The sequence below is a fragment of the Carassius gibelio genome, chromosome A9 (assembly GCF_023724105.1).
Source record: "Carassius gibelio isolate Cgi1373 ecotype wild population from Czech Republic chromosome A9, carGib1.2-hapl.c, whole genome shotgun sequence".
Classification (NCBI taxonomy): Eukaryota; Metazoa; Chordata; class Actinopteri; order Cypriniformes; family Cyprinidae; genus Carassius; species Carassius gibelio.
This window is the reverse complement of record NC_068379.1, coordinates 10,499,360-10,513,740: the sequence shown is the minus strand read 5'-3', so window position 1 is coordinate 10,513,740 and position 14,381 is coordinate 10,499,360. Positions and strand designations below refer to the sequence as shown.

The 14,381-nt window shown below is 37.8% G+C and overlaps 1 protein-coding gene across 3 annotated transcripts in view; it reads left to right on the top strand.

Moving 5' to 3' along the window:
- The first annotated feature begins 11,782 nt into the window (after positions 1-11,782).
- LOC128020207 (interferon alpha/beta receptor 2-like) overlaps positions 11,783-14,381 on the top strand; it is a 142,160-nt gene continuing 139,561 nt past the window's right edge. For 2 of the 3 annotated variants that reach the window (XM_052606982.1, XM_052606985.1), the window contains exon 1: positions 11,783-11,892. The gene's annotated coding sequence lies outside the window, so the exon portion shown is untranslated. The remainder of the gene's footprint in view (positions 11,893-14,381) is intronic. The other variant, XM_052606984.1, reaches the window with a different exon arrangement.

The following is a 14,381-nucleotide window of genomic DNA, read 5'->3' as shown; positions in this document are numbered from 1 at the left end:
AATAGGGTTTGTGATTTGCTTGTGTTACCTGTCATTTAAGCTCAGGTTTTGACAGCTTGGAAAACTATTTTAAACAACAGACTAAAAATGGCAAGATGACACTAAAAACAGCTCAGAATCAGGGAAAATAAGTTGAATAGAAATCTAGTTATTTTAATGTCTCATATCATGTAGCCTGACCTGATAGTTCAGTAGCTTTGGTAGCCAAGTTAGTTATTCTTTCAACTCCAATAAGATGGGTCTTAATGACATCTATTTAGTTGTCAGCTGATCCATGGATCCATTTGCCTAATGCATCACGATTCTTTTGAATTGATTCTGAGATTAGTTTTTTACCAGCAGATGGCACTATGTTCTTTAGAAACAGCCATACTGTGCCTGGTTCCAGTTACTTAAACACACCACTTGAACCTACAATAATCATTCATGAAATTCTAAAAGATTGAAGCGAATTACAGTTGTGTTCACAGTGGGCTGTGTTTACATTAACCTCATTATATAAAAGCATTTGTTTACATTAATCTCATGTCATAAAAGCATAAAAAAGGGGTGCAAGTAAAGTTACCCACTTCCAGTACATGACTCTTCTTGAGCGTTTGAATGTGTGATTTAAAACCTAACCTAGAGCGCCATCTGATGTTAAAATCTTGGCTCAGAATCGATTTTATATTTATATTATAATACATAAGTTACTTCACCCTCATCTTCTCTCATTATCATTTTTTTTACATATTGTATTATTATGTGGGATCCAATCTAATAAATGTGATTATAATTCTAGGTGTGAGTTCAAATCCTGGGGGTACAACCAAAATGCCCTTTGAAAAATCTTTAGAATAATTTCAGATGGTTTTCTTAATGTCAAAATTAGCAGAGTTATTTTATGTCAACAAAAGTGACATGATGATTTGATTGTTGATTTCCCAAATCGATTTTATGTGTATTTCAGACATGTCACATCCATAACAGATTTCTAGATTTATTTACATGAACTGCCAGTAGTAACTTTAGCAGAATTAAATTGCCATAAACTAATCTGTTCATCCACTGAACATTTGACATAATTTCATATAAGCGCTACGAAAGGATAAAATACTTTCATACAGTATTAATGCATTAGACCATGTAGCTAAATCAGAATCGTAAAGGGACATTGATTTGTAAGTCAGAATCAGAAACTCATGTAATTTGTGTACAAGAGTTTTATTAACTAAACATTAATGCAAACTAGTCTAACTAACAAACATTCAATAACTCATACTGGAGAAAGGGCAAATGAGATTTGATGGATGATACCATCAGGAAAACCAGAGAATGAAGCTATGAAAAGAGTCAGTTCCAAGGAAATTTTAGCTCTTTTCTTTTAAAGAATCAAATCTAAAGATTCAAATTGCTTTAACTGAATTGATTCCAAATTTAATTCGTTTATACTTCATCAACCGTTTGTCCAGCAAATGTAAAATTGTATATCCTTACAATTATGTTTAAATTACTTAATGGACAATGATACAAACAGAATTATAATTTATTATCTATGAGCTAGGTAGCACAGGATCTGGGCAAAGTTTAACTTCAAAATACACCACACAAGACTATACTTCAAATGAAACAAAAATTTACTGAGCTACTCTATTACATGGATCTAAAACCTAATGAACACACACATACATACACATACACACAGTTACTGAAGATGATGACAATCTTTTGGGGAAATGACATCTTTTGGGGAAATCTTCCTGGTGATTGGTTGGTTACCTGATTACGTAGTAGCTTCGGAATTTCTTCTGAGAGTTTTCATTGTTTGCAAGACTTTGAAGACTCTCAGCAGTCACAGAGTTTCAACAGAGTGTTTTGAGTTCTGGATGACAAGAACGTTAGCAGCATGTTGGAGTAGGTAGTTCAAGCCATGGCGAAGAAGGAAACAAACTGAATTAGTTGGCATCTCCTCATATGTGAATGTTTGTCACATACGCCTTTCCCCTTTACGCTTCTTACTCTGCTCTACCAACTCAGATGCTGTGGTCCTGAACGGATGCAATATCCAGCCTATGGTACCCACTATCTCTGTGGGCTTCGCCTCTCACAGCTTTCTCTATTGGGATCTTCCACTTCGCCTGCCATGCCCGCTGCACATCCCGCATCCCAGTAATTAGTTTCTCTGCTACTTCTCTGTTTATGCTCAGGGTTAACGAGCGAAGAAATCTATTTGACTGTTACCTCAGTTTCCAGAGTGGATTTATGTTTCCTGTTGATTAAATGATTGTTTCTCATATTCATTAAAGACTGTGATTGAGAATCTTGCCTTTTGGTCCTCTATCTCCCACCTATCAGAATAAACTGACCAGTTATGGACCAAGCGAGCAGCAATCCCTTTCAAGCGGCTGTCGAGCTCCAGGGTGCCATGTTGGGCAGACATGAGCAGGAGATATCCACCACTCGCCAGGCTGTCAACTCCCTTGCCAACCAGATGGCTGATCTCTCTCATCACGTGCATCAGATTCGCCATGAGCCACCCACCACTGAGATCTGTGAGGTGTCTGAACTGCGAGTCAACAATCCGACTGTCTACTCCGGTGAGCCAATTCAATGCTGCTCCTTTCTCACCAAGTGCGAAATAGTCTTCTCGTTACAGCCAGCTACTTACGCACAGGACCAGGCCAAGGTGACCTACGTTAACTCCCTCCTCGCTGGACGAGCTCGGGAATGGGGAGCGATTGGGAGGCAGAGAGTGGTTGCGTCTCTGACTTCACTCTCTTCAAGCGAGAGATGATCCGTGTCTTTGACCGGTCGGCCCAGGGAGAGGAGGCTTCATGACTCCTTTCTTCCCTTCGCCAGGGTGGGTGTTACTGACTTCTCCATAGAGTTCCGCACTCTGTCCACATCCTGCAGGTGGAATGAATCGTCTCTGGTTGCGCGCTTCCTGGAGGCATTGAATCCTGATCTCAAGGATGAGATCTTCATGCGTGAGGTACCTGCACGACTTGATGCTCTTATCAATCAGGTGATCCGGATTGAGAAGCAGTTCGACCTGCGCCATAGAGCACGCCGTACCGAAGCCACCCTCTTCTCGACTTCATCTACTGGTACAGTCCCTCAAGCCTCTGACATGGACCCCGAACCCATGCAGCTCGGTGGCCTCGGTATTTCTGCCAAGGAGCGCGAGTGACATCTTCAATGTCCTACGAGATATGCTAAATATTTTTTTTTTTGTCTCGATGACATTCTTATTTTCTCTCCCTCACTCCAAGTTCATGTCCAACATGTTTGTCGAGTCCTCCAACATTTTTTATTGGAGAATCTAGTTTTTGTCAAAGCTGAGAAGTGCTTGTTTCATGTTCCGTCAGTCACATTTTTGGCTCAGTCATTTCACCAGAAGGAGTCGGTATGGACCCGGCCAATGTGTGAGCGGTCAACGAATGGCCCATTCCTGACTCTCGGGTTGCACTCCAACGCTTTCTTGGTTTTGCTAACTTTTATCATTGTTTCATAAGTAACTTTAGCCAAGTCGCCGTGCCCCTTACTGCTCTTACATCTGTCATGTCGTGTTTCAGGTGGTCAGAGGTTTCCCAGGCGGCTTTTGACCAGCTAAAGACTCTTTTCACATTCGCTCCTATTTTACTCTCTCCTACTACTACATCCTAGTCCACATTGGTACAAGAGCCTAAAATAAATAAGTATACTGGTAAACTATTATGCAATAATATATTTTGAGTACATATTAAACAAGAAACTCAATATATTCAAACTTTCACATACAACTGCCTTGTTGAAGTGGCTTTGAAGATGACTTTTTAATTTGACCAGTTTGGCTGGTTTAAACACACCGACCGAGCAAAAAGGGCAGTGGTAATTTTTGCAAACACTCACCTCTCTGAGCCTTTATCTCTACAAGAGGTTAAAGAACCACACAATTATCTCAACTTTTGCAAACGTTTTAAAAGGGATTAAAGTAACTCAACTGTAAAGTAATGTTGACTCAAACAATGCTTATAACATGAAAGTAGAACAAACTATTAATAATTATTTAAGTTACACGTCTCTTTTATGCTAAAACAATGCGTTATCAATATGTTTTTTACATGTTGTTTACATGTTAAAATTTACCTATATTTTGAACTGCCTAGAGTTCAATAATTACGTTGTAACACCAGGCATCATTTTTGCTGACGTGATCTTATATTAAAACAAAGTGAAACAAAGCAAAACCCAACACATACTGTTTCTAGAATAGGCAAAATAATTTAGTTTGCCTACACTATATATATATATATATATATATATATATATATATATTTTTTTTTTTTTTAATTAACAAACAAGCATAAAGATAAATACACATATTTACACACACTCTTCTCTCTAGAAATATGGCAAATAGTCTGAGAGTTTATACTTGACTAACTGGGGCCCAGGTCAGGAAGCAGACAGACTGGCTAAACCGACCGTCTGCTAGCTGCCTCCCGTCACAGAGGTCAGTTAATTCTCAGCACATAGAGACTCTTTCACCTAGATATCACACTATAGAGACTGTGTCTGTTCCCCGAACTAGAAAATACAAAAAACATCCAAACCAAGTTAAGAGTAACAATTTAATTTAGGTTTAACAAATAAAAAACAGATGCAATACGGATAAACTAATGATATAGCTTAGCTTATTGAATATCAGATCCATTTCTACGAAAACTATTTTTGTAAATAATATGAACACTGATCATAATCTAGATGTGCTCTGTTTGACAGAAACCTGGCTAAAACCTGATGATTTCATTATTTTTACAGTCCACCCCCCCCAAGATTACTGTTATAAACATGAGCCGTGCCTAAAAGGCAAAGGGGGAGGTGTTGCTTCAATTTATAACAACATCTTCAGGATTTCTCAGAGAGCATGCTTCAAGTATAACTCGTTTGAAGTAATGGTGCTTCATATAACATTATCCAGAGAAACAAATGTTAATGATAAATCCCCTGTTATGTTTGTACTGGCTACTGTATACAGGCCACCAGGCCACCATACAGACTTTATTAAAATGTTTGGTGATTTTAAATCCGAGTTAGTTCTGGCTGCAGATAAAGTTCAAATAGTTGGTAATTTTAATATCCATGTTGATAATGAAAAAGATGCACTGGGATCAGCATTTATAGACATTCTGAATTCTATTGGGGTTAGACAACACGTTTCAGGACCTGCTCATTGTCTAAATCATATTCTAGATTTAATACTGTCACACGGACTTGATGTTGATAGTGTTATAATTATGCAGCCAAGTGATGATATCTCAGATCATTATTTAGTTTTGTGCAAACTTTATATAGCCAAAATTGTCAATTCTTCTTACAAGTATGGAAGAACCATCACTTCTACCACAAAAGACTGCTTTTTAAGTTATCTTCCTGATTTATCCAAATTCCTTAAGATATCCAAACCCTCAGAACAACTAGATGATGTAACAGAAACTATGGACTCTCTCTTTTCTAGCACTTTAAATAAAGTTGCTCCTTTACGCTTAAGGAAGGTTAAGGAAACCAGTATGACACCATGGTATAATGAGCATACTTGCACCCTAAAGAGAGCAGCCCGAAAAATGTAGCGTAGCTGGAGGAAAACAAAACTTAGAGGTATTTTGTATTGCTTGGCAGGAAAGTAACCTATCCTACAGAAAAGCATTAAAAACTGCTAGATCCGATTACTTTTCTTCTCTTTTAGAAGTCATAGATCCTCTTATGACTATTATTAATTCCTCATTGTCATTAGGATATGTCCCCAAAACCTTCAAACTGGCTGTTATTAAGCCTCTCATCAAAAAACCACAACTTGACCCCAAAGAACTAGTTAATTATAGACCAATCTCAAATATCCCTTTTCTGACCAAGATACTAGAAAAGGTGGTATCCTCACAATTATATTCCTTCTTAGAGAAAAATGGTATATGTGAGGATTTCCAGTCAGGATTTAGACCATATCATAGTACTGAGACTGCTCTCCTTAGAGTTACAAATGATCTGCTCTTATCATCTGATCATGGTCGTATCTCTCTATTAGTTCTATTGGATCTTAGTGCTGCGTTTGACACAATTGACCACAACATTCTTTAGCATAGACTTGAACACTTTGTTGGCATTAATGGAACTGAATTAGCATGGTTTAAATTGTACTTAAATGACCGTCATCAATTCGTAGCAGTGAATGAAGAGGTATCATATCGATCACAAGTGCAGTATGGAGAACCTCCAGACTTAGTACTAGGGCCGCTTTTCTTCAAGCTTTATATGTTACCCTTGGTAAATATCATCAGGAAACATGGTGTTAGCTTTCACTGTTATGCTGATGATACTCAGCTCTATATTTCTTCACCGCCCGGTACTTAAAAAAAATAAAAAATAAAAAAAAACTTTTGTGTAGGGGAGTGCAGTAGGTCTATGTCATTATTTCTCAGGTGAATGAATGATCAATTATTTAGGCAATATTTTTTATTAATGTATTGAAGTCCACAAAATGATTAGTTATTAGGCACTGTAGAATGAATTCTTCACAGACTTTAAAAAAATATATAAGATAAATAAAGAATAAAAAACTCTCTCTTTTTTCTGATTTTAAAAGCAAATGAAATAAAGTGCACAAAATTATTACTGAAGAACAAACAAAGAACAAATATACCTGTGCAATTACATTTCCTGAGCCCCCCTTCTGGATATGTTATCAGCTTTGCTCACTCTGTTCACTGCTCCCCGGCATGTTGTGTCAGTGAGTCACGTGATGACACAACAACGAATCACAGCAGAGCAGCAGGAGGGGGATGAGTAGCAAAGTGGGCCAGGATGTGAAAGCAGCGTTTGCTCAGGATTGTAGAGGTAGAAGACACGAGCAAAGTATAATGAACGTAGATGAGTGATATTTAAATTAAAATATCAATTTAATTACACTTGTATCGATCCGATACCAATACCAGTGTTGGCATCGATACTAACGATATTTAGATCGATCCTAACGCCCGGTAAAACACCAATTTGAAAAACGAATGCATAGTCGATATAAAAACTGGATGACAAGTAATTTCTTACTGCTAAATTCTGAAAAAAACAGAGGTGTTAATTATAGGGCCTAAAAACTCAGTTTGTAATAACCTAGAACACTGTCTAAGAATTGATGGTTGCTCTGTCAATTCTTCTTCATCAGTTAGAAACCTAGGTGTGCTATTTGATCGCAATCTTTCCTTAGAAAGCCACGTTTCTAGCATTTGTTAAACTGCATTTTTCCATCTTAAAAATATATCTAAATTATGGCCTATCTTCTTCAATGTCAATTGCAGAAATGTTAATCCATCCATTAATGACCTCAGGGTTAGATTATTGTAATGCTTTATTGGGTGGTTGTTCTGTACGCTTAGTAAACAAACTACAGCTAGTCCAAAATGCAGCAGCAAGAGTTCTTACTAGAACCAGGAAGTATGACCATATTAGCCCGGTCCTGTCAACACTGCACTGGCTCCCTATCAAACATCGTATAGATTTTAAAATATTGCTTATTACTTATAAAGCCCTGAATGGTTTAGCACCTCAGTATTTTGATTAGCTCCTTTTACATTATACTCCTCTACGTCCGCTACGTTCTCAAAACTAAGGCAATTTGATAATACCAAGAATATCAAAATCAACTGCAGGCATCAGATCCTTTTCCTATTTGTTGCCTTAACTCTGGAATAACCTACCTAGCATTGTTCGGGAGGCAGACTGACTCTTGGAGTTTAAATCTAGATTAAAGACCCATCTTTTTAACCTGGTTTACACATAACATACTAATATGCTTCAATATCCAAATCCATTAAAGGATTTTTAGGCTGCATTAATTAGGTAAACCGGCACCTAGAAAGGACCTCTACTGCCCTGAAAGACAGCGGAGACCAGGACAACTAGAGCCCCAGATACAGATCCCTTGTAAAGACCTTGACTCAGAGGACCACCAGGACAAGACCACAGGAAACAGATGATTCTTCTGCACAATCTGACTTTGCTGCAGCCTGGAATTGATCTACTGGTTTCGTCTGGTCAGAGGAGAACTGGCCCCCCAACTGAGCCTGGTTTCTCCCAGGGTTTTTTTCTCCATTCTGTCACCGATGGAGTTTCGGATCCTTGCCGCTGTCGCCTCTGGCTTGCTTAGTTGGGGTCACTTCATCTACAGCGATATCATTGACTTGATTGCAAATAAATGCACAGACACTATTTAAACTGAACAGAGATGACATAACTGAATTCAATGATGAACTGCCTTTAACTATCATTTTGCATTATTGACGCACTGTTTTCCTAATGAATGTTGTTCAGTTTCTTTGACGTAATGTATTTTGTTTAAAGCGCTATATAAATAAAGGTGACTTGAATTGACTTGACATATTTACAGCTCAAATCAGATGATAACTACAATAATATATTAAACGATATACAAAACCTAGAAAAAAAATATTTATAAAATAAAAATTATTATTAATGGCTGAATCCCACCCATAACATGAAACCTGTGAAAACAACAAATAAATAAATACTCAAATAAATAAATGTGTGTATAAATACACCTATTCTTGTTTAAATGCATAAATAATTACACATGCGATGGAAGTAGTCAAATAAATTAAATAAATTGATGGGTAAATGGGAAATGTTTAAACAAATGCTAAACTCATCCTAACTCTTTTCTTAATCACTCATTTATTTCTGAATGTAGTTTCACATTTACTTTTCCTATGCGCAGCATGTTAATGAGAGTGTGTCAACCATGCCTTGGTCGTTCATTTCATAGCTGGGGGCGCGACTTTCATTCTGACACAAAATACATCTAAATCTAGTATAGCCTACATAAAGTCCCTTTTGCTGAGAGACAGAGCAGAGCAATGTAAATAGAGAAACTGAGCCTTATTGTCGGTATCTGTGATCTTACAAACAACCCAAACGGAACGGCTTGAGGTGTAGTTTCCTGACATTAGACATTCACAATGGACCGTCTTCTAAAGTTACATACAACATTGGTATACACTTTTCTAACTTCAATAGCATTTGAGGAGAATGATTTACAGTAACTCACCAACTATAAAGTGTTCATATAAGTCTTAATTACAATGCACGCTTTTTATATATTTTATATTTATTAAAATTAACCGTCAAATCATATATATATATTGTCACGGGAGGAGCACAAGACAGACACAGTGGGCGTGGCGTCAGGCCTCGGAGAGGCTTTTATTAACAGAAATCATAAAATAACACAGGGAATAAAAGTGGCCAAAGGGGGAAAGTGTCCAAAATAACAGGGAATCTGGTGTCCTCGTCGTACTGCGGGGTTTCTGTAGGTCGGGCAGTGTTCATCAAGGAAGGGTCCAGGCAAGGGGCGGAGTCCGGCGGCCGCACGCGCTCCCCTACTCGGTCCGGGGCGCGAGGGGCGGCGGCTTCTCCTAGCGGCCGCGTCTCTCTCGTTGGCCGCGGCGCTGGTAGGGGATGGACGGCCCGGCATCCTGGCCCGTCGGCCGTGTAAACGGGTGCGGTTCTCCTCCGGATCGCGGGTCCGGCAGCTCACGTCTTGGTGGCGCGGGAGTCCCTCAACGCACCCTTCCTGGAGGACACCAGTGTGCATGCACGGGGAAGAGACCGGTCTCTCGAGGAGAGGCGCGTTGGGCTTTTAAACAGCGGCGGGGATGAGGCTCCATTCACATCAGGTGTGCCCCATCACACGCCGCCAGCCCTGACTCGTCCAGCGCCCCTCCTCTCACACACCCACTCCAGTCGGGAGCCTGGTGAAGGGCGGCGATTTAGGACGGGGTGCCGGTGACAATCAGGGAGGAGGCAGCTGACTCGTCACATTCCCCCTCCCAAGCGACATCCCCCGCCACCCACACGGGAGTGCTACCATCCTCAACCAGACTCCAAACGGTCGGAGTAGGCGGGGATTCCTCTCCGGGCGGTCCTCCCTCTCGCAGCGCGCAGGAACAGGGACAGAGAAACCGGGTTTCCTGCGCCGCGCGCTGCGAGAGCGAGGACCGCCCGGAGAGGAATCCCCGCCCACTCCGACCGTTTGGAGTGGGCGGGGATGTCGCTTGGGAGGGGGAATGTGACGAGTCAGCTGCCTCCTCCCTGATTGTCACCGGCACCCCGTCCTAAATCGCCGCCCTTCACCAATATATATATATATATTTAATTTTTTAATTTTTTCACTACAGAATGTGCTCAAACACAAAATATATCATAATTTAAATCTTAATAGCATTTGCAGAGTATGACTTGCAGTAAAACGACCAATTGTAAAGTGTTCATATAGGTCTCAGTTATAATGCACACCTTTTAGATTTTTTGATATTAAAATAAACTGTAAATCCATATGTACACTGTAAAAAAATGTTGATGACTGATGTTAAATGGAACTGCTAATTTTACAATTTGTGCATTTAGTGTTAAAGTAACCAAAAAGTGAACCAACCAAATTACAGTAAACTTTACAGTATGTTTTATTGTTTTAAAATGCATTACTCTGAAAAAAAGATTAAAACAATAATAAAATATTTAACAATAAAAATCATTATACCATAAATTTACAGCAAGTTAAATGGCACGGTACAACGAAATTAAATATTTTTTTATATAAAATAAAATCACAGTAGGTTACGTGCAAACTGCTGCCAGCTAGTTAATTTTTTACAGTGTATGTATGAATTTACAGTTTATTTTAATAAATATCAAAAATCTAAAAGGTGTGCATTATAGTTGACACGTACATGAAAACTTTACAGTTGATTTTATGACTGTAAGTAATTATCCTCAAATTGGGCTATAGAGCTTTAAATTATGGCATATTTTGTGCTGGAGCCTATATTTGATAAATAAAAAATAGCAATATTTACATATAATTTGACCGTTTATTGAATAAATAATACAAATATAAACATTGTGCATTATAACTGAGAACTATATGAACACTTTAAAGTTGGTTGTGTTACTGTACTTCATTATCCTCAAATGCTATTGAAGCGAGACAAGTGTATACCAATTTCGTATTTAACTTTAGAGACGGTCCCTTGTGAATGTCGAACGTCAGGAAACGACACCTCTTGCTATCTACTTGTCTAGCTCTGGCCCCTTGGGTCGTTTTTAAAATCACAGATACAGAACTAAAAGCAAAAGTGACTTTACGTGGGCTATACTGGATTTACATGCGTTTCCCGTCAGAGGGAAAGCGCACGCTCCCAGCTGTGACATGGAGATTGCAGATGGGGATTATTTATGACATGAGCGAGCCTACAGTCTATGGTTGACACCCTCTCATTAGCATAATTTATATATATATATATAAAATTAAATATAACGTATATTTATATACATTTAATTACTTGCGTAGCTATTTATTTATTTATTTATTGTTTTTGCAGGTTTCGTTCACCATACATTATAGCTCATTATAAAAAAAACATAAATACTATACTTTGTGCAAAAAGTATTTACAAAAATTAAAAAAGGGGTTTTAACGAACAAAATTTTTTTGCATTTATGTATATAAAAACTGGGAAAATAAATTGATTTATAATAAAAGACTTATATTTTAAATGCTTGTTAATCTACAAATAAACAAAAAAAGGGTTCATTCAATAACCAAGAACAATTGTCAAGATACAAACACGTACAAATATACAGTGTTTGTTTAACTCCTCTTTGTTTTCCTTCTATTTGGCAATAAACATCACGTGACCCGTTCTTACCTGTCAGTGATCTATTGAAGCACGTGTTTTTCAGTATGACGTTGGGAAAGCAGAGTTGGAACTTCCTTATACGCCCGTTCAACTACCATTTTTTTTACACTTAAATAACGTCTCCTCTTGTTGTCAAAAGTATAGGATATACCTGACGGATTTACAGGTAATGTGAAGAACTTTTAAAAATGGGGTTTAAATGAGTGTTCAGAAACCTTATACATTTTTACTTGTATAATATTTCGCCCGTTGCACAAAGTAATCAATTGTTTAATAACAATTGATTTGCAAATGCAACGTATTTGAGGGAAATACAGGTCGCTTAATGCTATGTAATCTGTGTTTAATAGTGTTTATACATCTGGTGTTTGACACTTTCTATTGGTACAGTGATGGGATAAGTATGGTTGTTTTATATGTTGTGTGTGATAGAGATATACTGTTATCATGATTTTACATGACATTCTATTATCATGATTTTACATGATACACCAATTCACTTAAAATAATACCATGGTGCTACATGGTACATGTTAAGACATTTTTTTTTAAAGTATATCTACTAATTAAATTAAATTAAATTTATGCATTTAGCAGATGCTTTTATCCAAAGCGACTTACAGTGCATTCAGGCTATCAATTTTTACATATCATGTGTTCCTGGGGAATTGAACCCTCAACCTTGCGCTTGATAAAGCAAGTGCTCTACCAATTGAACTACAGGAACACATAAAATAAATCAAATAAAATAAATCATTGGATCGATGTCTTGAGGTGTGGTAACCGTAGTATAAGCGGAATAATTGACTCCAGACCATTGAATTATTAGAAAAATAATGAAAACCGAGGTAGTGATGCGTCCATGACGGGAAATGACCCATCGTCAATTATTCCTTACATAATTGGTGGTTGAAATCACAATGCTGTGTGACCTCAACCAATCACCATGTTTCAATCACCAGAAAGATCTGGACCTTTGAAAAATGACTACCTTGCCAGCAGGGACTTTCTGAGGGCATTTTTTTTATCCAGAACTTTATTTAGATCCTGGATACTGCTGTGGAAACACACAGAGTACCAGCCCAAAGTCCCTAGTTACTGGGTAAAGTACCAGTGGTGGAAACACAGCTTATCTGATAACACTAGTTTTATTGCCCAAAGGAATGCAGGCAGAGCAAAACTCACTTCATTTCCCCTTAGGAGAGACACAAAATGCCCATAAAATTGTCTCTTCTCTTTTAAGTTAATAAGAAAACTTCTCTTTGAATGAACACACATATCTTTCGGATCATATTATATTATTTCATGGATATTAGTGCTGTTCTTGTATATTGTCTGTTGAATTTGAATGTTTTATGCATGCATTAATGAACACTGTTTACTCACTGTTTGTGGCGGTGCTGTCGAATCCATATCATAAAAGTCTGTTTGTAATGCCTGTGGTGACATTGTGACTGAATTAAAGGGTTAGTTCATCGAAAAATCATTATTATGTTATTAATAACTCAACCTCATGTCATTCCAAATACATATCACTAGTTGATATCACCTCACTTATAACATGTTTTGGTCTTCTGTTGATCTAAACGAGAGTGTATATTATATGTTGATACCTATGCAACATATTAGTTGTTCTAAGAATCTTTATTAGTTTGTAGGGGTGTAACGGTACGCAAAAATCACGGTTCGGTACGTACCTAGGTTTTAAAGTCACGGTTCGGTTAATTTTCGGTACAGTAAGGGAAATAAATTCAAACATTAACCTGCAGGTTGTTTATTACTTTAAACTTTTTTAAACAATTTGTTTACACTTTTTTTTTTAACACTTTAATAAAATATAATAAACTATATATATATATATATATATATATATATAATAAAAAATGAATAAGAAATAAAATAATGCTGCAAAGGTTCCAGTATGAATACACGTACCATTACACCCCTATTAGTTTGTATGTCAACTTCTGATCCAGTTACATTTGCATGCTCTGAGACAAAGGATCATAAAACTCCCCAGTATTTCCAACTTCCCACTTGGAATTTCAGCCTTTCTCATTGCACAAGCCCATCCTGAGAGGCTGTGAACTGTCTCAGACTTAAAAAGGCTCAGCCAACAGTTCTGCCCATTGTTTGTTTCTTGTTATGCTTCTTCTGCTAAGTCTTCTGTGTCCATGTGGTGAGCCTGAGATGGTGCAGGTGTGCCCAGTGGGCCCCAACACATATCTCAGGCAGTCTCGCAGTTCTGTTAGTTCCAGTGGAGTAGAATGGAAAGAAAATGATAATGTGAAGCAGGGGTGTAAATTTTGACAGTTAGGGAAGACAATAAACATAAAATTTCTCACGAGCGATTTTTGAAGGGGATACAAATAATCCAGCAAAAATTTTACTTGTAAGGATATGTTTGCACAAAGGAAAGCCATACTACTATTAATGCAGCAGAGAGACTGTCAAATTAGCGCTGTGACAGCGCTCATGTCCGTTGTAGACATTACTATTCATCACAGTGTTGCCAATGCCAAGTCAGCGGTTTTCCTGTGGAATTGAGGTTCTTTTTCGCTGTTGCTGCGGGCTGTTTTTCATGTCCATGGTGCGGGTTGAAGTGACCACAATAATGTGCATTTTAATCTTTTTTTTTAATGTTTTTTTTTTTGT